Below are 7,152 nucleotides of genomic sequence, written 5' to 3'. Positions count from 1 at the left end.
TACGGACAGCCCATCAAGCTCAAGCTCCAAATGCTTACATGAATACTGAGTTTGTTTGAAAGGAAATAGTTAATAATGTGTCTTAATTAGAGGGAATATAAATCTATGTAATTGATAAGTTTTTATATTACATACTTTCCTTGTATATCGGCTTCTAACGTTATATAAAGATGGTGTGTAATGTGATCACAAGTAATCAATGAATATACAATAGTTCTCCCATTACATAAATTGTTACCAATGCGAGACATTAGGATAATGAGATTTTTTCTGCTTATTTTTTTATCTTCTTATATTAAAAGCTAAACATAATAATTAAGTAACAGTAGTATTAACAATAGTAACAATTAATCACTCTGTCCGTGAATAGGAGTCCCATTTTTTCAGTTTAGTCTGTCCGCGAATAAGAGTCTCGGTTCATTTTTACTATAATGTAATAGGGTCACACATTCCACTAACTCATTCTACTCACACTTCATTCAAAACTAATCTATACAAGTGAGACTCATATTCCACTAACTTTTTTTCGCCTACTTTTTTTAATTAGTTGAATTACAGCGAAGGCGGATTCAGTACATAGTATTTGGCATTAGTACTGCTATAAAGTGAAAAATAGATTGTCGGGCCCACCCCATCATTCTCACTAACTTGTAAAATTGAGGCCCATTAGAAATACAACAAACTTTAAAGAATGGGCCGTATTTGTTTATTAAGCATGTAGCCCAAAATCCAACCCTATATTAGGCATTTGGAAAAAGGATCCCCCAAAATTCAGAAAATTAAAGATCCCCTGTCTTTAAGAATATAGGAGTAACTCAAATATGCAAAATTACAATCGAGTTATTCAATTGCGAGAATTGTTATCGAGTTAGGTCTTGTTTAGTTTGTTTGATTTAATATGATAAATTAAGATATTGTGTAAATTTTTATATCTTGAGTTTGTAAATATTTTTATCTTGACGAAACTAGGAATTCAAACCAGCTATTATAATGATATATGAGGATCACTTCTAAGTGCCAACTGAAGGATGAAGTTATTTCCTGTCCATTAAAGATGACTACTCAAGAAAGGCATGTCCATGTGATACGGGTCCCCCGATATCACTTCCAGCGTTGGAGCATGATACGAGACCACCGACACCAGACGACGCGGCAGAGCGGCATGCCGAGCTGGAGGCGACAACAGCCGAGCAGCACGACGCAGCAGAGCGGCATGCCGAGCTGGAGGCGACAATAGCCGAGCAGCACGACGCAGCGCTTCCGGAGCCGAGCAGCACGACGCAGCCGAGCAGCACGACGCAGCCGAGCAGCACGACGCAATGCGTGAATGGCCGAAGTGAAGAATTGATTGTGTCGAAGAGATCCTTGAGGCCGAGAGACAAGCTCAAGGCACCGAACAAGTTCAAGAATTAGCCGTTTCTTTTTGTTTCCTTTTTTTATTTCTCTCCTTTTATGTTTTAGTATTTTTGAAACATTAATTTACTTATTGTTGAGTCGGGCCTGATTTATAAGCCCCGTTCGGGTTTTCTTTGCGGTTCTTTCCCGGATGAATTAGGTTACGTCGAACCGCCCTAGGGTTTCTAGTATAAAATAGGGTATTTCATCAACACATTGGCTATGAATGAAATATTTTCCCTAAACCTATCTTGTGCAACAAGTTAATTATTGTCGATCCTTTGCTGCGGCGTGGAAGACGTCCACAAGTCAGCAAATTTCTCGATCAAGTCTGCGAGTTTGTCGTGGGAATTGATCGCTGTTCCATCGAGAAGGAAGATCCCGGGGCCGTTGCGGAGAACGTCCGTAACACCATGTGCTATCTTTGTTTTGTTGAGCACTACTTATAGTATAAAATAAAAATTGAAATCTTATCCACGAGAATCTAGTGAATGAGAAAGAACAACAGATATGAACTAGCAATATTTCATAAATAATGAAAAAACAATTATATCTTGGGAATTAACATGACTAAAACAAAGATAGAAATCAGAAGTAAGATTTACAACGAAACAAGAACAAATACAGTAATTCATTAAATCAGTTTTAATCTAACAAATGTAATAAAAATTTGACAAAAGTCTTTTGGTCATATGCATTAAGTATGTTAGTTTTTTGTCTTAAACAATATGTTTTGTTCCATATTTTATAATTCTATATTATTTCCCTTTTCTCTCTCTTCTTCAAATCAAATATATAGATCTCTATCCCTTATCTATCTCATCTTCGACCCTTTGTATTACAAAATATTTCGAAACCCTAGCCAAGGAACTAAGGTTCCGGCACCACCTTCAATAAGGACAACCTCTCGCTGCCCCATTCAATCGTTCTATGTCGATACTATTATGACTCTGGGTCCTATTAGACTTTTAACTAGTTTAGCTAACTTAGCTAACTTGTCAACTCTGCATATAAAAAATGTCAACACAGATTTAGTTGACATACCTAGCTAATTTTGAGTTATTTATCCAATTGGTTCTACCTTGTTTGCTCTTATAGTTGTTCGAATTATCTAATGTGTTAGGATCAATTATATTAATCGGAATATAAAATAATTAACTTGTAATAAGGATAATTCACTCTTTAATCAATAAAACTTGGGATAGTTGAGATTCGGTGTGGGGTCTTTGGGTTGTTAAAATCTTTTGGGGGTTAGGTATTTGAAGGGGACTTTGATACCAACTTATAATCTATAGATTTCTTACCTTGGGACGGAGTTTAATTTAGCTAAGTGACTGACCTAGTAACTCTAGAGACACTAAAAGCAAGGAAATTAATTGGATAATAGCTTGTTGTTGTGCATTGGATCCTATAATTCTGCTTCATTTTCCTTTCCTTTTGTATCATATTTAATTGTTCGAGTTATACTTCATTTTAATTTGCTTTGTCGAAGTAATATAATTAGATACAAAAAACTAGTTTTGGATCGAGATAGTAGTTGAAATGGGTTCAATATGGTTAAGTTGACACTTAGTCGTTGTGAAATACAATACTCTTGATATAACCATACAAAGCTTACACTTGTCAACTGGATTGGACAAGCCCAACCTAGGCCCACCATCAAAGCTGGCTAGGTTTGATTTCTTTCTATAAATTTGGACTCATTCTAACCCAGCCCACTTAGTGGCTGGGTTGGCCCAGGTCGGACCATATTGTTTAGAAAATTTTGTTTTTCATGCATTTTCTTAATGAATTTTGTGTTTTTAGATTCACAAATTTTTAAACTCAATTTCATTCTTATTTTTTATCTAGTGGCTGAGATTTGAATTTTAGATATGCACTAAAAGGGTGAATCTTTTTCATTGTTTTGCAAAGGTGTTAATTCCTAATTATTACGCATCAGGTATTATGGCAACGCTATAGCATTTCCGGTGGTAGTGACTACAGCCGGTGAGTTGTCCAAGAATCCACTGCACTACGCGGTGGAGTTGATGAGGATGGCAAAACGATAAGTAGTGACTGATGAGTACCTGAGATCAGTGGCGGGTCTAATGGTGATGCGAGATCGCCCTAGTATGACGGAAGCAACCACTTATGTGGTGTCGAATATGACGCATGTGGTTTTCGAGCAAATGGATGTTGGGTGGGGCACTGCGGAATACGGTGGGATGTCTAAAGGAATTTATAGGCCGACCGGTAATATTCAAATAGCTTGGAACTCTGCCTTTAAGGATGGTTTCATGGTTCCGGTTAGCCTTTCTTTCGAATCCATGAAAGTCTTCGAGAAACATCTTCATGTCATAATGACTACCACGACAACACCTTCATCTCTGTGATTCGGACAACCATCAAACCCGAGTTTCAAATCCGCTAGGAGCTCAAGAGTCCCTGACACGGCCCTTGTCTTGGCTATATATCGCAATGTTAGCGCGTACAACTTAATTTTATTACGCTAACCCGATATTAGTGACGGATTTATGACCCAATAATTAAAACTGTCAAAAATTTGACGCACCGTCCAAAATGGACCAAATGTGACCCGTTTTTATTTGTAAGGGACCGAATAATTCAAAGGATAATGTTTTGGACCAAAATAAAAAAAATTGTTATATGTTAAGGACCAAAATGAGACTTTAGTCTTAAAAAAAGGGATAGCCAGCAAAAGGGTATATTGCTCATAAAAAATTAATCAAGTCATATTCTTTTACACTCCCTCCATCTGCCATGATAAATTTTACTCCCTCCGTCCTCCATAATTTGTCACCATTTGACCCGGCACGAATTTTAAGAAATGTAATAGAAAGTGAGTTGAAAAAGTTAGTGGCATGTGGGTCCTATTTTTATATATTAGTTTTATAATAAAATGTGAGTGATAATGAATTAGTGGAATATGAGGTCCACTACCACAAATGGTAAAAGTAAAAGGTGACAAATTTTTAGGGACGAACGGAAATGGAAATAAGTGACAAATTTTCAGAAACGGAGGGAGTAATTATTTACTTTAGTTCATCTCAAAAAAATAAGAACTCCTATTTAGGAAGTATTTGAATAACACATTACTAATATACATCATTTTATTTATAACTTATATCATTATAATCCCACTAAACACTACTAATACTAATAATGTGGACCCACTATCCACTAATACTGCTTTCACTAAATTTCCTCTTCATCTCTCTTGCTTAATCAATTTTCCATTAAAATTAATGCCTCACAAAAAGCTCATATTTATCAGGACATGGGAAGTTGTATTTTTTATTTCGTAGTACTTGATTTTATATTTTTATCGTTAAATATATAAATATATTGGGAATGCTTCAAATCCATGTTCTCGAGAATCTCAAAACATGATTTTTGAAAATTCATAGAGTTAATTATACGAAATTAATTAATGTAAATTCTAGAACGCAATTTGACAGGTAGCAGATCAGATAAATTATATATATCACATTTAAAAAAACAATCAAACTACAACTATCCGGAAAAAAATGAAATATTATTTTCTTAAATTATTTGCCGAAAAAAACTTGTGACATGACGAAGGGATCGAGTATATCATATAGTGATTTAAGTTCAAAACTCTTGCTTTTTATTCTAAAAAATGCTATGTTTTGGCTCGTTTCTTTATCATCTAAATTAAAGTTCATCGTGGGGTTTTCTAATGAAGATATCGAAATAATATAGTATGATTTCGAATGATTAATAGCAGTTAGGGATAGGTGAAAACAAAGATATTATGTACTCCTTTCGTATATAAATCACTTTCCCTTTTCCCTTTTAATTTGTTTCCCTTTTAATTGGTTCCAATCAAAATGATTTAATACTAAAAAAAATTCTTTTATTTTTATTTTATTCCCTCTTTTCTACTTTTCTTTTTTCATATAATAATTAAAATAAAGCTGAATAAAATGCCGTGTCCCTTACATTATTTCCACGTTATCAACACTCTGCCACATTATTTCCACGTTATCAACACTGCCGTCAATATCCTATCCTGAAGGCCTGTCCAGATTTTGGTCCATGGTCCTTATCTACTAAGCTAAATTTTAATTGGATCATGAATTGTCAGCAAATATAGGGATGACTAAAAACGGCCATTTAAAATTTACTTTATTTGCAAAGTACAAATTAACTACCAATTACTGGTAATTTCCATTTTAAAGCGGGGATAGGATCCCCTGCTGTGCTCAAATGCACAGTAGGGTGCTGTGCTTCTCACATACAATTAAAATAATAATTTATTTATTTATTTAATTTAATTTATTTATTTGATTATTTTATTTACATGGGAGAGGCACAACACCCTGCTGTGCATTTGAGCACAGCAGGGGATCCTATCCCTTTAAAGCGTGAAACATATGCGCGTCCCATATTAATTACTCCTACTTACTAGGTATTCGGCTTTAGAAATGAAAAAAGTTGACTATTCTACAAAATCTCAACTTGCGGAGCAGCTCATTGATCATCCCCTGCAGGTATTCGGCTTTGGCCGGGTCCTGACATTGCATGAGGGCGTTGTGCGTGTCCAACAACGTCCTCCGGTTGGCGGCCGCTGCCAACTCCGCGTAGGCAAGTGCCGCCGGGGTCGGGATCGGCGATGGGGGGCCGCCGCGGCTTGCGAGGAGGATGTCGTCTTCACCTTCCCCTCGTTCTTCGCAACCTTGACGCCAATGGGACGTCGGGAAGACACCGGTGTGCCGGAACTGTCCTCCTCCTCCTCGTACATCGTCCGGATGAGGTCCACCGGAAATGCGCCGCTTTCGCTGCTTGTGTAAGCACCGGCTTCGGTGGTCCTCGACCTCTTTGGCACAGCCGATGGCAGAATCCCGCTCTGGAACTTCTGCTTGTCCTTCAAGAGCGCCCAGATGTTGAAATGCTTGAAGTCGCCGTACATTGACTGGTACGACAACAGCGCTCTATCTCGTACATCGCTTAAGCTCTCGCCGCTTCCCTGCTCCCTCGAGCACTTCTCGTACTTCGCCGAGAATAGGTTGACTTGCTTCTTCACCTGATCCCAGTGCTTGCGGAGCTGCTCCCTATGGCGCTTGTACGCGCTCGGCGGCTTCGCCTCATTGTAGCGCTCGGCGATGTGCTCCCAGTACGCAACCTGCTTTTGGTTCTTCGCGAATACCGGGTCCTCCGAAATATCCAGCCAACACCTCGCCAAGACGAGGGTTTCATCCGGTTGGTAGTTCGTCCTCCCGGGGGCGTACTCTTCATTCGTTTCCTGAGGTGGCACCTTGTATGCCCAGTGCCGGTTCCGCTTCTTTCTGGCGGAGGCGGTGGCGGCGAAAGGGGCGGCGGGGCGAGTTGGAGACGGCTCCATGTCAAACAGACAGTACGAATCCGTACTGAATTCGGGATCGTACTGTGTGTTGGAGTCGAACGACCGATATTCGTCAGGGTCTGTACCCGGCCAACGTGCACCACCCCCAAACATCAGACTATTCGGACTTGGTATTCACCGGAATCCATTTTATAGTGTAATTTGAGTGTGGAAAAGTGAATGGAAAGGTTACAAATAAATGTGGGGTAGGGCGGACGATGGCGCGGACGATGCCCTATCGTCCGCGTATCGTCCGCGGACGATCTATAGGGTACGGACGATGCATCGGGCATCGGGCGGCCTATCGTCCGCCCCATTGCGGATGCTCTAAAATCAAAGTTTTAAAAACCGGACTGGTGAGCGAACCGGCGAAGCTACTGGTTCATGGT

The sequence above is a fragment of the Salvia splendens genome, chromosome 19 (assembly GCF_004379255.2).
Source record: "Salvia splendens isolate huo1 chromosome 19, SspV2, whole genome shotgun sequence".
Taxonomy (NCBI): Eukaryota; Viridiplantae; Streptophyta; class Magnoliopsida; order Lamiales; family Lamiaceae; genus Salvia; species Salvia splendens.
This window is presented reverse-complemented; position numbering follows the sequence as displayed.